Source organism: Micrasema longulum, unplaced genomic scaffold (assembly GCF_059751315.1).
Source record: "Micrasema longulum isolate JH-2025_06_02 unplaced genomic scaffold, ASM5975131v1 h1tg000205l, whole genome shotgun sequence".
NCBI classification, from domain to species: Eukaryota; Metazoa; Arthropoda; class Insecta; order Trichoptera; family Brachycentridae; genus Micrasema; species Micrasema longulum.
Window position 1 is genome coordinate 115,067 of NW_028277410.1, and position 16,842 is coordinate 131,908.

Sequence of the window (16,842 nt, forward strand, 5' to 3'; positions counted from 1 at the left end):
CTTTATAAAACCAATCAATGTAAAATGAAAACGAAGTGCTCTCTGTTTATGATATGAGATTTTCTATCTTTAGAACATAAGTTGTCCTATACCAATAAAACAATAACATAAAAAAGAATAACTAAAACCACTTAATTTTAAATGCCTAGCTAATTAAATGTAAGAAATTAAAAATTGTTATTATACAAATATATAGTATATATATGTGCCAAGAATACATGTTACTTAAACATTAATAATAAAGTATGATATATAATAAAACAAATATAAAGCAATGAAATACATAGAAATATAAATCATATGTGTACCAATTATATAAAGTACTACTACTACTACAAAGGCCATAGTTTGTTCTATGCTGGTCGCTGAACAGTAATTCATTGTTTCTCAACCTACGAGTCGGAACGTTGAATTTTACCTGTCCTAGTAATGATAGAACATCGATTATATTATTTAGTATACCGAACATATAATATATGGAATCAACATTAGTTCTATGTTTTTGTAGACTAGAAATATTTAACATTTACTCTATGTCAGCATAATAATAATTACCTTTCTCGAGTCCAAGCATCCACGCCACTTTTCGAAGTAAGCAATGTTGGACTGATTCAATGTGATTTATATGTGATCTCACGGGTAAAATAAGTTTTTAAATATAACCTGTATGCATACGAAAATTAAAATTTTTAATAGTCAACAACAAGATTTAATTTGCTTAACTTTTATCTGCTTTTTTCATCGTTTCATTTACCACTCAATTGGTACAACTCGTTTGATGTCGACTAGGGAAATTAGAAATCTAGAAAATTTCTCATATAGCTGGATATCCGAGCAACATTTTGTCTGGGGTAAAAAAATTTTTTTTTTACAAAAAAAGCGTCACATTTTGCTTAAATTTGTATATTTATACTTTATTTTTCTCAGCTAGAAGTGTTTCTGTTTATTTGTAAACAATTTTTAGATGCACTGAATTGTTTTTGTGTAAGAGAATATAAAACTAATCAAAACTGTTTTTTGATTTCTTTAAATGGTCAATTTGATTCTTTCATTAATTTCAATGAGTCAATTGCGTGTTTTCAATTTTTTTTTTTTTTTAGAGGTACAAAAATAAAAGTTCTTTGTTTTATTAACCTTTTTTTACCGACACAACATGTAGTTGCCGGAAGAAGTCAGTTGTGTCAATAAAAACTGGTTTATAAAACAAAGTAATTTTATTCGTATATTAAAATATAACAATGATCAAAAAAGTTAGTGCTATAAATGTCAAAAAAAAATTTTTTTTTTATTAAAATGAATAATCAATAATTATCAGAAAACAAACTTTTTTTTTCGTCTGTAATAAAATAATTAAATAATTAAGGATATTATTTCCACGTTTTAACATTTTCACGGCCTCCATGGAATAATGGCTAAGACGTTTAAGTCACGCACGGAATGCATCGGGTTTACTTTCTGATGAGAACGCTTCAATTAAATGTAAATTTTCTCAAGCCTTGGTCTATGCCGGAATTCACCACAGTTATTGAGATTCTGGCCGGTCATGGTATAAAATAACGAAAAAAGAAATAAATAATAGCACTTAATATTTTTATTGTTGTTTTCAGATTAGTGGGGCAAAGGTCACCTTTAGCAATCTAAGGTAAGAATTTTTCCTTATTATTATTCAGGGCATATGAAAAATTGTTTACAAATTTATTTAAGCTTCCCCTTCACTAGCATAACACGTTCTGATGAGGACTTACAATGAAAGAACTCCCTCCACATACTCGAAAACCATTTTAATATTTAACATACTTTGTGAAAAAACTCCCTCGAGTCACTGTGCGGTACCCTGAGGTTACCTTAGGTTAAACTAAGTTGACATGAGGTTATGAAATGATCACCTAATAATCATTTTCCTCTTTTTTTCAATCCAATGAAGCGCATACCATGTACTTCTGGATTACCTTTTTTCAACACAAAGATGCTAAAACCACCAGTGGTGGTTTTCTGGATTTTCACTACCCCCTAGAAATTGATTTATTTGAAGATTTTTATTTTAATGCGACAACACTTCATATTATGACCACACGTATGATCGTGTGATCCATGTAACGATTTTTTCTTTTTTTTTTACACATATTTTTTTGTTTTTTACAATATACATAAGAGGTAAAACAGAGTATACAAAAAATAAAGGATGATTACATAGCAATGAAATACATATTAACAGTAAAAATAGTAAATAAAATATCCCACAAAGGCATGGCCTGTTTGTGGGTAATTTATTTTATTTATTTTATAAATTTATTGCAAAAAAATAGTATACATACTTAATAACAGTTAATCTATATAAAACTAATCAATGTAAAATGAAAACGGAGTGTTCTCTGTTTATGATAGTCTCCATTTAACATGGCTCAGCCTTTTCTAGGATGGAGATTTTTTATCTTTAGAACATAAGTAGTCCGTTTCGTTTCGTAAATTCATTCGTATCGTATGAGAGTGAACGAGAGCGAAATACGGTTTTGATTGCGTAAAAATGAGATGGATGTATGACAAACGAAAGACTTGCGAAACGAAATTGTTACAAAATAATTCTCCTGATTAATAAACGTCAAATGGTGTATACAACTGCTTAAAATTCGGAAATAAAACTATTACGGTTTGGTCAATTCAACCTAAATTAGTGATTTGGGTAATGCTTAAGGTCGCAATAATGTTCCAAATGAAAACCATTATGTTTGATTTCACGAGTTCATATTTTTTGACGTTTAATTACCAGTGTAGCCATATATGAAGAAAAATTAGTCGCATGGAAAAAATAAATATCCCCAAATCAACCACTCTCTAGGGGATAGTGAAGATTTATATTTGCACCCCAGATTACAAAGAGCTTCTTTGGGCAGCCTTTCTCGTTCGGCAACGAGCAATTTTTCCTCGTATGTGGGCACCGCCAAGGAGACTTTTGTCCTCACGTGCGTTGTGCGGTATGTGGTAGGCAAGCTGTAATTTGGCCTTCCGGTCTGTTGTAATGTGAAAAAAAAAAGTTTAGTTTAGCACGACTTTTACAAGTAGTAAAATGTTTACATCATGTGTTTTCTTACCGTTTTAAGCAATCAGCAACTCAATCGATACGAAAATAAAAACATTTAACGTCATAAGAACTTTAATACATTAGCTGATTTTATCTCAGGTAACTTGGTATAAAAATACTACTAAAACTTTTACCGTTCTTCTTAATTACGATGTTCGTCATCGGTGGTGAGCGTTGGGGGGTTATTAATTCCCTTGGCCCTACACCAGGGATCTACAGACTACGGCCCGCGAGCCGAAACCGTTCAAAGAAAATTATTTTTACAAACCAATCAGTACGAAAGCTTTACCCACATACCATGGCCCATTTTCGAATCCCCACATTGCAAAATCAAATTTTGACCTTTAATAAACAGATATCAGTTGGAGTTTATATTTTTTTTGTCTCTTAATCTATTTTTTTACCCGATTTTAGATACTGAAAGGGAAAACATGCTGAACGGCTTGACAGAGGTGACGAAGCCGATGTGGAATCCAAGCTTATTGGCTAATCCAACTAACGTTAAAGCATTTTTTCATTTTATGAGTGAATTGGTGAAAAAGTGGGAAGAACTGGATAAAGGCCTACCATGAGTACTAAATCAGTTTAAAATAAAAAGATACATTGTCATAGTTGGGTACTAGCATCGGTTGTCTGAACTGAACTCTTGTCCGTCTGTGTTGTTCTTATCCCATAGAAGGGAAGTGGTAAATAACAAATCTAAATAGTAGACTTACTCGAGAGAACCACGCGCCGACCATGCTCTAGAACCCGTTTCGTCTGCTCTAAGGTCTGAGAGATTGTTAGGACGATTAGGGTCTTTGCTTAGGATTGTTTCTTCTGTTGGTATTAGGATAATGGGTTTTGTGAGGGACTCAGTATTATGGCAAGAAATAATTTCGCTTGAGTTCGATAGGGATCATGTTAGGATCTGTGTTAGGATTTTGCCAGTAGTGTCTTGATAATTTGATGTTCCTCTGTGATTTGGTATAGATACGTATTATTTCTCTTCTGTTGCTTGAGTGCATGCTGTAAAAGGAAAATTATTCTAAAGTTTCCTATATGTATGTGAGTTTTGTGTCGTTGATTGATTTGTTTGTATTACTACGTTCTTCTTCCGTTCCGAGGCGGGATCTGGAGCGTGCGGCCGCGGTCTCAATTTGGAACTAATACTGTACTCCTTCACTGTCATACTGGGAAAAAAGAAAAAGGTGATTGTGCTGACCATGTGTATTTGATTGATCACAAATTGACAATACTGCAGTGAGAGGTACAATGAAACCTTTAAAAGTTTCTTTGTTTTGTTATTTCCGGGGTTTGATTGTAAAGAAATATTAAATTTTCGCTTTAAAAAAATTGATAGTGATATGCGAAACTGAAGAAAGACACTGTGACACGGAAAGTCTTTATGAACAGTTTCGGGAAAGGGGTGGATGCTTTCATGAAATATATTTTTTAGTTTCTCATTTTTCATTAAAATGTTTTGAGTTTTCAAAAAGAATCCTTTATTTAGTATTAAATTAGTCTAGTTTCCTTTACCTACATATCGTTCAAACTTTGTGTACAAGAATTTAGGCATTCTCCGAACGTTGTTAGTAAATAATAAATGTTGGGGTTTGGGTCCCCTGGTTTACACCTTAATACGGTGAGCTTTAAAATTCTTTATGACTTCGTGCAAAGTTTCCATTTAACTGTGCTTTATCCAATTATTCGCCGAATCACTGAAATCCGTGCTTGCGTATTATATGTAGATGAAAGCTTGATTCCATGCCATAGCAGATCTTGATAGAATATTCATCGTTTGCGTCATTGAGAAAGCTTCGTGTCCATTAATTTTTGTGACCAAAAAATATATATATTTACACCCATAAGCTTTTTTGTGGATATACAAATTATGATTTCTTCATCAAATTAACAATTAACTTTTATTGAAGACGCCAAATGTTAACTTAATAACGTATGTTTCTTGAATAAAATTTTATTCCACCTGTTTTTTTAGCATGGTAAAAAAAAAATTCAATGGGGAAGTTCAGTGCTACGGAAAATTTAATATAAAAAATATTTTCTTACTCGCTGGAAAAATTAAAGCATTTATTCGGACGGCGAAGTTTCTTAAAAACCTACAAAAAAATTAATCAAAATTATTTTAATAATAATGAACTATTTCAAAAGTCCTTAAAATCAACCAACGATAGTGTTGTGATAGATTTTCGACTTTCGAAAAGCCAACACACAAATCTGCAGAACTCTCTGACTAGTGACGTCACAGAAGGAGTAATTTCTAAAAATATAATTTAATTTACACAAAAACAAAATGCTATCATAAAAGGTCGAGTTTGATAGTCTATTAACAAATGAAAAAATCACTGAACTTCCTTTTTGTAAAATAAACTATATTTGCAGATCAAAAAAAAATAATAAATTTTTGATTACGTCAAAATATTTATAGAAATTCAGTGTTCTTTACAGCACTGAGTGTCGAAAGGGGGATGATGATAATGTAAAAAGAATAAGGGTGCTGCTTTTAAAAGTTCTATTTAATGTTAACAAAAGCTGTCAGTTTCAAAAGTAACACATACATTCACGAATAAAAGTGATTCTCTGCAATATTGTGTTTGAAAGACCGTTTTCATTTTTATAAACCATAAATTACCATATATATTACGGAGGCGGAGGAGTATTCTTACAATTCTTAATAAAATATAATAAATTTAGTGGTTGAGAACCACTGTCATGTTTTCTTAAATTTAGAAACCATCAGTCGTATACAGAATGATTAAAAAATATATTAGGTATATTTAATAATACGATATTTACTATTTTATTTTTCAAGAATTAACAGTACAAGTACCTTTTACATTACATACATACATAAGTTTTTACAGTGGAGTATATACAGTAAAAACTTTTTTAATGCTTACTTAGAAAGAAAATAATTAAAATATTGATTCCACACTAAAATATTTTACAAGTAATTGTTTATAAGCTGGAAATTTCAATAAAAATATATCACCTAAATCCGAATGTTTATTACCCAGCGCATGTAGACGATTCAGTACTGAATTGCTAGAATATATTGAGATATGATTGTTGCAGTGATAAAGTTGAACTAGCCTTGTCACTCTAACTGGTACTTTAAAACCAATGAGGGCCAAAATTTCAGGGCTGCCCAATACTGACTTAACGATTTTAAATATAACTAATAAATCATTAATAGTTCTCCTGTCCCTTAATTTAATCAAATTTAATATACGAGTATTTAATAAATAATCATAGTTACGAAATTCATTACGTATTCCTAATTTAAAATTAACATATCTCAAAAACGTATTTTGAACTCTTTCTATGGTAATTTGGTGAGAGGCATAATAAGGGCTCCATATTGTATAATTATACTCCAAGATGCTTCTCACCAAGGAGGTGTATAAAATTTTTAAAGTGTTTATATTTTTAAAGTTCTTAGTGATGCGCAAAATAAACCGAAGCGTCTTCAAAGATCTACTACTAATATCATTAATGTGACTGATAAAATACAATTTTTGATCAAAAATCACACCCAAATCCCGCATCTCAGTAACTGAATCCAATGCAGTGTTACCGATTGAGTAGTCGAATAAAATAGGATGTTTTATTCTGAATTTTACCATTCTGCCAATGTTTGAACATTCATATTTCTTCAATTCTTCCATCTGTTGATTTAAGTGAAGTCAAAGAGCTGAAACCTTTATTGTTGTGAAGAGATTCATCTGACTGAATTATTTTACATACTAGGCAACGCCTGAAAACAATTTTTCAATTTTTAAACTTCTTCTTCTGAATCTCTTCACAACAAAAAAAGTTTCAGCTCTTTGACTTCACTAAAATCAACAGATGGAAGAATTGAAGAAATATAAATGTTCAAACATTGGCAGAATGGTGAATGTTACACAGTGTGTAAAGTGGCTACTTAAACCAGCCAATGACAGGTCATAAGCCCTGTAAATTCCTTGACTTCCATATTCCCTTATTTAAGGTATTCTCCATCCCTGTTGTAATTTGTTAATCTTAATGACCCCCGAGTGGGTGAAATCCAGTCTTTTGTCTATGAACATTTGGACAAACTCAAACATTGTGAAATGTTTACCATCTTTTTTATCGTCACATTTTTTTTCTCATATATTACTTATAAATAAGTTATTACACATTTTTTGAGACACACTCGTAAGTCCCCACGTCATGGGACCAAATGTCCCGTGTTGAGTTGGGACGAGTAATTAGTCTAGACGTATTTTTATTAAGATTATAATGCATGTAAAAAGTCTTTTCAGTAACCTTTGAAGCATGAATAAATATTTTTTTAAAAACAAAGATAAAAAGATTGATTAATAAAGAAACCGTTGATTAATTCTGGGTGGTTAAAAATCACCCTATAGATTCTTTTAAAAGCTTGCACTGAAACTTTTTTCTCTCTAGTGAGATGAATGCTCGCGATGATTGATCGCCAAATAAAAAGCTCTAGTCGAAAAGTTTCGGTCATTAAAATCACGTTTTATCATATACAATTTTTACGTCTTCATTTTATGAGTAAAAGTAACAGGCTGGGGTATAAAACCTTCCAAATCCTGAAAGCTGAAAAGGATTTAATTGGTCATGATTTCCGACAGCTTTCAAGTATGTAAAGTTGATTCAAAAATATTTTTAATATCATTTTATACAGAGTAAGATCATTGAATTAAAAACTGTTTTTTAAATAACTTAATATTTGGTAAAAACATGAATGTAGTAATACTATAAAAGTCGCTTATAAATAGTACTCATAATGTATTTTTGAAACAAAAACAAACTACTAATATCACTCACATACAAAAATCACATTTTTTATTTGATTTAATTTCTTTTTTATTTATTACTCTTCCTTAATTTATTTATTGATATTTCATTACTATTTTTTTCTGTCTTTATTCACAACATGCAAATTTTAATCATGTTCATTAAACATTTCTAACTTATTAAAGTCAAACTTAAATTATCTACAATGTTTGATTATGTCCAAATGCTTGCAGACTGGCTGGATTTCCTCCCTAGGGAGTTGTTCGTATTTAAATTTATTTCAACAGAGAGGGAAAAAGTTTTCGAGAAGGGAATATGGAAGTCTAGGCATTTACAGGGCTTATGACCTGTCATTGGCTGGTTTAAGTGGCCACTTTACACAATGTGTAACATTCACCATTCTGCCCATGTTTGAACATCCACATTTCCTCAACTCTTCCATCTGTTGACTTTTGTAAAGTAAAAGAGCTGAAACCTTTATCACGTGGGTGAGATTCATCCGGCTGAACCAAATCACCTACTAGGCAACGCCTGGAAACAATTTTCCAATTTTTATACTTCTTCTTTTACCAGGTAGTAATTCAACAATGTTTGATTATGTCCAAATGCTTGCAGACTGGCTGGATTTCCTCCCTAGGGAGTTGTTCGTATTTAAATTTATTTCAACAGAGAGGGAAAAAGTTTTCGAGAAGGGAATATGGAAGTCTAGGCATTTACAGATGGAAGAGTTGAGGAAATGTGGATGTTTAAACATGGGCAGAATGGTGAATGTTACACATTGTGTAAAGTGGCCACTTAAACCAGCCAATGACAGGTCATAAGCCCTGTAAATGCCTAGACTTCCATATTCCCTTCTCGAAAACTTTTTCCCTCTCTGTTGAAATAAATTTAAATTATCTAGATTAATTGGTGCCATACTTTATCCGAATATGCAGAAATCAGAATCATCATCATCATCATCATCATCAGCCGTCTCTTGTCCAATGTTGAACATAGGCCTCCCCTTTAGTCTCCATATTTCCCTATCCTGAGCCAACCGCATCCAACCACTTCCTGCAACTCGTCTTATGTCATCAGACCACCTCGTCTGAGGCCTGCCGACACTTCTTCTACCCGTTCTGGGTCGCCATTCCAGGACTTTTTTGGTCCATCTAGAGTCTGTGATTCTGGCTATATGACCAGCCCAGCTCCATTTCTGATTAGCAGCCCTATGGACCACATCGGTGATCTTTGTTCTCGCTCTAATCCATGTATTGGTTTTTCTGTCTCTCAACGAAATACCCAGCATTCTCTATTCCATGGCTCTCTGTGTCACTGATAATTTGTGTAATTTTTTTTTCGTGAACACAAAAATTTCACAGCCATATGGCTGACATATGTCAGTACAAGGAGAACACAAGCATCAAAAAGTTTCTTCTTTAAGTAAATTAAATACTTCGGAGGTTTTAGGATATATGAGAGCTTACCAAAGGCAGCCCATGCTAAACCTTGCCTTCTTTCTATTTCTAACTCTTGATTATCTTTGCCGAGCTTTATTACATGTCCTAAGTATATATAACTATCAATCTTTTCAATTATTTCTCCATTTACTAAGATGTTACATGATTGGTTTGCATCACTCATTACTTTAGTTTTTGAAGCATTCATTTTCAAGCATTCATTTTCAAGCATTCATTTTCAAGCATTCATTTTCAAGAAATCAGAATATTCAAATAAATTAAGGAAATGTTTTAAAATAAAACGTAAATTTTACTTTTATATCTGATTTTATTGCTTTTGAAATAATATGGAGAATTAGAATCACATTATTACATGTCAAGCAAAATGAATCGCTTTGACGAAGAAACTTTAAACCAAAATTAACAAGAACCTAAATACCTGCTCATCAATGATAAGTCTTTTTTCAAGCTGATAGCAGGCAAGCCAACGTTAGGGCAGGACAACGTCTGTCGGGTCCGCTAGTATTTTACATATTATAAGGCATTAAAAAAGTATTAAGAAATGGAAAAAAATATTTATTAAGAAGAAAAAAATAAAATTCGAGTAGAAGGTTAAGAAATAAGTGTTTATAACTTATAAATGAAATTTATGTACAAAGTTATTATTAGAGCACACATAAACATATATTTCAATATTTAAAGTATATATATATAAATATATATATATATAATATATATATATATATATATATGTAAATAAATAAAATAACTGGGCCAGTAAAAGACAGAAAATATAGCCGGAACACTCTATCTTTACATGCAGACCTCGCTTTCTCTTTTTTTGTCACATCTTCTGATGAAAGTAATTCAAATTTTTCGACTTTTGGCATGTTTATCTGTCAGTTGACGGTAAAAAAATTTATGGGCAAGTTGCACAAAAAATATAAGTGTTACTTTACCGTCTAAATGTGCAAAATCTCTCTCAAAAACACTCTTCTAGGATTCAGGTTATATTCCATACACAGTACTATATTATTTATCCGCCCAGACACCGATAAAATAATTTAAAACGTCTTATAAAAAATAATCTCCTTAAATTATAAATCTACCCTATTAAAACTTTATTTTTACTAGAATATACAGGGTTTTCTCCGCTCGAAAACGTTTTTTTAAATCTGATAGGTAATCAATAATTTCGAGCAAGTTTTGCTTAATAAATTTATTTAAATTCAGGTCCACGTCAGGGGATCTAGAGAGATAATTAAAATAATAGAAGCGTTAAAGCCGAAGGCACAATTACGTGCATATTTTTTTAACGAACAAAATCTGAAATGTAATTTGCATATTTAGAAAACAAACGGGGGAGAATTTCCATTTCATTTTTTCCGTTCAACCTTTCCCAATTACGATGTTCGTTATTTCGGATAAAAGCAACATTGTCATAATTGCTTTTGAAATCACGTTGATTTGAATGAAATACATTATGTTGTACATTTTGTTATGCGAATGTTACTTTCTGTATTCGAGTAGATGAGGAAAACAGCTCTTAGTGTAAAATACGAGGAATGCCCAGAAAGTAAGTTCAGCTTTTATTACTTGCCATTGCTACGGTCACAGTTTTGCGCATGCGTGGGTCTCGCGCTGACCTATAGTGAAGTTGACGCCATTTTGAGTTAGCTGAGTGTTGCATATGCTTCGTGGTGCTTGTTGAAAAGACGAATACAATTGAAAATACTCTCGCTTGTGAGATAAGGGCTGTAATTTGTTTATTTTGTGCGAAGAACATTAAACCAATCCACACTCATCAACACCCCTGTGAAAAAAGTTATTCAATGTTCAGATTATCATCATCATCATCATTATTCCCTTTCCGCACCTAAATGTACATAGGGCACTGCATTGGTACACCAATCGTAGCGTATCTTGATCATTTTTGTTACATGAAGGTAAGATGTCTTACGCTTTAGGTACCAGTCTAGGGACTATGAAATATTATATTGTAAAAACACCCTTTAAAATAGATATTTCATATCAACCATGTCGGGAATCGAACCCGAGACCTCTTGAATGGTAGGCAAAAACGATGACCACTACACCACGAAGCCGACGCTTATGTTGAGATAGGTGAGATAATTCAATGAAGGTCGTGATAATGTTCACGATGACGAACGAAGTTTGTGTCAATTTTTGACGAACCAGTTCAACAAGTATCAAAGGTGGAGTCCCATCTCCCTCCTTTTTTTTTTGGAATGGCGTAATCTGCCGGTCTAAAAGTAATTATATTTTAGTTACATAAAACTTTCAAATATATTTTTTAACAGAAAAACCTTAAAAATATTGTTTTTATCTAATTTATGTTTTTTCATTTTTTTCATTTTTGCGCGCTTAAAAAAACATTCGTTTTAAAATGGCAAAATCGTATTATTTCCTCATTTTTCGTTTTATCAGACTTTAGCCTTTAAAACGATGTATTTTGTAGAACAACAAAGCATATGATTTTCTTTAACTTTAAATAAGAGCAGTTTTTTATCAAATCTCGTACATTAAGCGCTGATAAAACATATTTTGCTAGAAATTTTCATTTAATTATTTTATGCTATAAATAATCAAAATTTTAATATAATAATATTTTAGTAAAGTTCAAAAGATTTTGTAAACGGTAAACGTCGTGGGAGTTTCAACCCTTACAAAGTAAAAAAAACTGTAATTCTTTCATCAATACTAATTGCCCTCCTGGTTTTAAAATAATAAACTTATACAATATGCACAATGTTTAAAAAATATGATTTTTAAAAGTTTGTCATATTTGCTTTTAAAATCACAAAATTATATCGTATACACCTTTCAAAGAGTCATTTAAAAGTTTTTTTTTTTTTTCTGCAGAAAATTATGAGACGAAAATAAATAACATTTATTTTGACTTAGAATGTGTGTCAAAAAAGCTAAAAAGGCTGTGAAGGTGCATGAGTAAAAAAATTAGATGAAGATGCTCATGTGGCTATAATATGATAATTACAAAGGCTATCTATATCGGTATATACCAAGACGGTAACTTCTGTACTATCTCTATTTACCTCGGTATGTTCTACCGACTTTTCATCTCCACAACATATGATCGAATTGAATTAATAAGTGACTCTGAAACGTTACTCAACGTTGACGCGTTTCTTATATAAGTTAAAAGTTATCATGCATTTTTCAAATAAACTTCTGTGATTAAAAGTTGCCACTTAAAAGCGATTCTAAACTCAAATATATATCAATTAAAGCAACAAATGTTTACATATTTTGTCCCAAAAATAAGTATTCTTTTTTAAAAATTTGTTTGTATATTCATGCTCTTTAAATGCAGCCCTGGTCTAAATAAACAAATTCAGTAACTATGGGTACGTTTTCATGTCACTTTTTTTTTTAATAATTCACTCTCTGTGGTATTAAAAGGTCAAAAGTGCACGGTGTTAATGACAACTGTTAGCACGTAGGTTTTATATCTCGTGAAGGTGTATAGTGGGATTTGCGTTTCAGTATAATTAGTGTCCTGACGAAGAGACGGATATGTCTCGAAAGCGATAGACAAAGAAAAGTCGGTGAGTGGTTATTTATAATTATTTACTAACATTTAAACATTTACAAAATATATGTATTATTATTTTATTTTCAATCGTTTTAGAAAAATAATAATATCACACGATTTCACCTTAACGTTCTGAATTACACGGATAAGAAGAAGATTTTTTTAAATTTACTTACTTCCGAGCTTTTTCTGCCTCAAAATAACATTTATGTGTCAAAAACGGTTTGTACTGTCTGAATACAAAATTACTTTACGAAATAACAGGTGCTTTACTTAAAGAGATTACGTAAAACGAAGTCACGAGTTGGAGCAGTAAAAAAGTTTATTTACTTTGTCGTTATTTTGGTTCTAAAAACTTTTTGTATTCTGTAATGTTGGGCATCATTTGCAGAAGCTTTTATTTCGCCCTCAAACTTGTCACATTTTATTTCAAACTATCTAACTAAAATAGGGTATTTTCTCAAATCAGGAATAACGTTAAAAACACATGCATTAAGAGCAAATTTTTACTGTTCTTCTAATGATATAACTATGAATGCATTCAAAACAAGTTTTCATTTATAATTTTTCGGTTTAAAAATGAGCACATTCAAAACGGCTCGCAGCTGGCATCACGTCATTTTGACGTCAAGCGTTATGACCGCCGACTTCATTTCTAACTAACTATACTTATAAATAGGGTATAAAATTAAGAACAATGTTTAATTATGTCCAAATGCTTGTAAACTGGCTTGATTTCCTCCCTGGGGAGTTGTTTATATTTAAATTTATTTCAACAGAGAGGGAAAACATTTTTGAGAAGGGAATATGGAAGTCTAGGCATTTACAGGCCTCACACAGTGTGTAAAGTGGCTACTCAAATCAGCCAATGACAGGTCATAAGCCCTGTAAATGCCTAGACTTCCATATTCCCTTCTCAAAAAAGTTTTCCCTCTCTGTTGAAATGAATTTAAATATGAATAACTCCCTAGGGAGGAAATCCAGCCAGTCTACAAGCATTTGGACATAATTAAACATTGTTGAATTACTACCTGGTAAAAGAAGAAGTATAAAAGTTGGAAAATTGTTTTCAGGCGTTGCCTAGTAGGTGTTTTGGTTCAGCCGGATGAATCTCACCCGCGTGATAAAGGTTTCAGCTCTTTTACTTCACAAAAGTCAACAGATGGAAGAGTTGAGGAAATGTGGATGTCTAAACATGGGCAGAATGGTGAATGTTACACAGTGTGTAAAGTGGCCACTTAAACCAGCAGATGACAGGTCATAAGCTATTCTAGACTTCCATATTCCCTTCTCAAAAATGTTTTCTCTCTGTGTTGAAATAAATTCAAATATAAAGTTAAGCTTCAGAATAGTGGTAGAATAATTATGGTGTAACAAAAAATATTACTTATAAACCTCGCATACAGTTGAACTCGGTTTAAATCTGGGATAGCCACCATAGAAACTTATACCTACACATGATGTGGTATTACGCTGGAATAAACACGGTCAAAAGTAAACTTTTTCGGCCATCAAAACGGATAGTTTATCAGATTTTTTTTTCAATTTTAAACGATTTTGAAGTTCTACAACCTTCTTTAAGTGATTTTCAGTATTTTTTTATTAATAATATCTGAAATTTTATACGTTTGTATTTATTTTAATTAGTTTTGATTAAAAAAAGAAACACGAATTAACTAAAGAAATCGTTTTTACCTTCTCGTCTTCTTCCCAATTTTGATTTCTTTTTCGAACGGTTTTCTCTTCGTTCTCCATTACACTGACAGTAGTCTTGATTTGACTTTGATGCTTGTTTGTTGTTGTTATAAAAATTACTGCGCACGCGCACATATCAGTATAAACTGTTTAAAAAAATGAAGCGTGAAATAACCTGTGAATTTTTTAAATATTTTTATATGTAAGCTTTTTTTTATATCGGTTACAAATAGTTCAATCGGGTATAGTTATTTCTTAATGTAAACCTGGTATAAATCTAATAAGTAAGGCCCATTGGGTATAAGTTTTTAATTTTTTTATTTTATTTTATTTAGTCCTATGATTAACATAGTCTAATATATATTTACAACACAATATTTACATATTTACTTATTTTAACATTATTTATCACTATTATATACTTAATATCCTATTTTATAATATTCACTCTTTCATATGTACGTTTTTATTTATTATATTCACCATTTACACTTTATATTACCATATATTTTTCACATATATAATTTTTTACATTTAATTTTATATAAATTTACATTTATTTAATTTTTTATGCTTTCTGACATTTCCTCAAATAATTGTATTTCCTTGTACATAAGGCAGTTCTGGGACATTGCTTTTGATTTTTTTTCCCGTCTTATATTTTTAGATCCTCTTGTTGCATAGTTATGAAAGAACTCATTATTTTTTAGTTTTTTTTTTTAAATTTATTTATTTATTTATTCACACTCTTTATCAAAATACAATTCCATGTTCACTTTGCCCAGCTAACCGGGGTACATACTCCGTTCCAAGCTAGGCAATTACATTTTAATATATTATAATAGTTAACAAATTAATATAGAGCACAGACAAACAAAATATAAACTTATTCGGATACACATTTTGATTCATATACATAAAGACATACACATAAATACACACATATATATAAATATACACATATATACACATGTACATACACACACACGTACATACACTCATGCGCATACACATACATACATTCATAAAAACATAGACAATTTATGTATGCGAAACTTCGTGGTTGTCATCTATAAAAATATTTTTTTTAAACTATTCCTTATTTTTTATATTTTATTTTTGATATCCAGTAAGGTTCTCCAATCCCTTGGCATGCATCAACTTTTCTGACTCCCTACGACCAATGTCATGAAAGAGCGAGGACAACACCTTCCTTTCCTTCCTTCAAATATCTCGGAACTTTTCCTTTGATAATTTTGTTTATTTCATTAGCAACATTGAATTTGATTATTTAGAAGTTGAATCATTATCTTAACTTTTGTTCGTCTCCCACATCTTAATATTATCCTCATCGCTTTGTTTTGTATTATTTGGAGTCTCTTTAGATCTCCTTCATTACTTAAATATAAAATACTGGAGCAATAATCAATGTGGGGAACGATAATTGTTTGGCGACAATGCGTGCCGTTTGTCCCATGGGGCGCGAAATGTCTCGTTTTCGGGTAATTTAAATGCGCACATTTTAAACCTATGTAGAAAATTTATCCGACGTCGTACAAAAAAAAAATTGATACCGTTACTATTGTATTTTTTTGCTTATTTAAAAATATAACAAAAAAATTAAATTATTGTATTCAAAACACGAGTACATTTAAGAGGAGTTCTCACTCAGCCACCTTACCGGCTGGGCGTAAAATGTTCCTCTTTCCAATCGCAACTTAAAATTAAATAATAAGTTGTTGACTGATAAAAAATATTGAGTTTATGTTTATAAGTGGTCAGTGTGTGGATAAAAAGTGAAAAAAGAAGCCTTTTCACTGTTTTACATTTTATTCTTACCAAAAGATGTGACAAGTAGTGATGAACGGAAACTTGTAAATAACAGTGCGCCTGTTACTTTAAAATCATAAAAAAGCACACGAATCCATCGAAACTTATAAATTAAAAAAGAAAAAAAACAAATTGGGGACGCGGTATCTCTTTCCTTCATACAAACGTATTCTCGTTTTTTTCGCTCGATTGTGGCACTAAAGTAAGGATTTTTTACACACTGTAAATATTTACCATTGGCGTGAGTTTATTGTTTTTTTGTTGCTGATAAATTGTTTATTTTGGGAACCAGAATCACCCTAAAACCCTTGAAAGCGCCCAGTTTTATCTGCAGTCTTCGGACGTATTTATTTATTTATTTAAACACTTTATAAACTTGTACAGTACACATACATATGCATAAAGGTGGGCATATTGCCTTAAGGCAATTTCTTCCT

At 31.3% G+C, this 16,842-nt stretch overlaps 1 protein-coding gene across 1 annotated transcript in view; it reads left to right on the forward strand.

Moving 5' to 3' along the window:
* Positions 1-1,607: 1,607 nt before the first annotated feature.
* Positions 1,608-16,842, forward strand: part of LOC148283745 (5-hydroxytryptamine receptor 1-like) — a 204,854-nt gene continuing 189,619 nt past the window's right edge. Inside the window, exon 1 of the mRNA XM_088243319.1 lies at positions 1,608-1,642. The gene's annotated coding sequence lies outside the window, so the exon portion shown is untranslated. The remainder of the gene's footprint in view (positions 1,643-16,842) is intronic.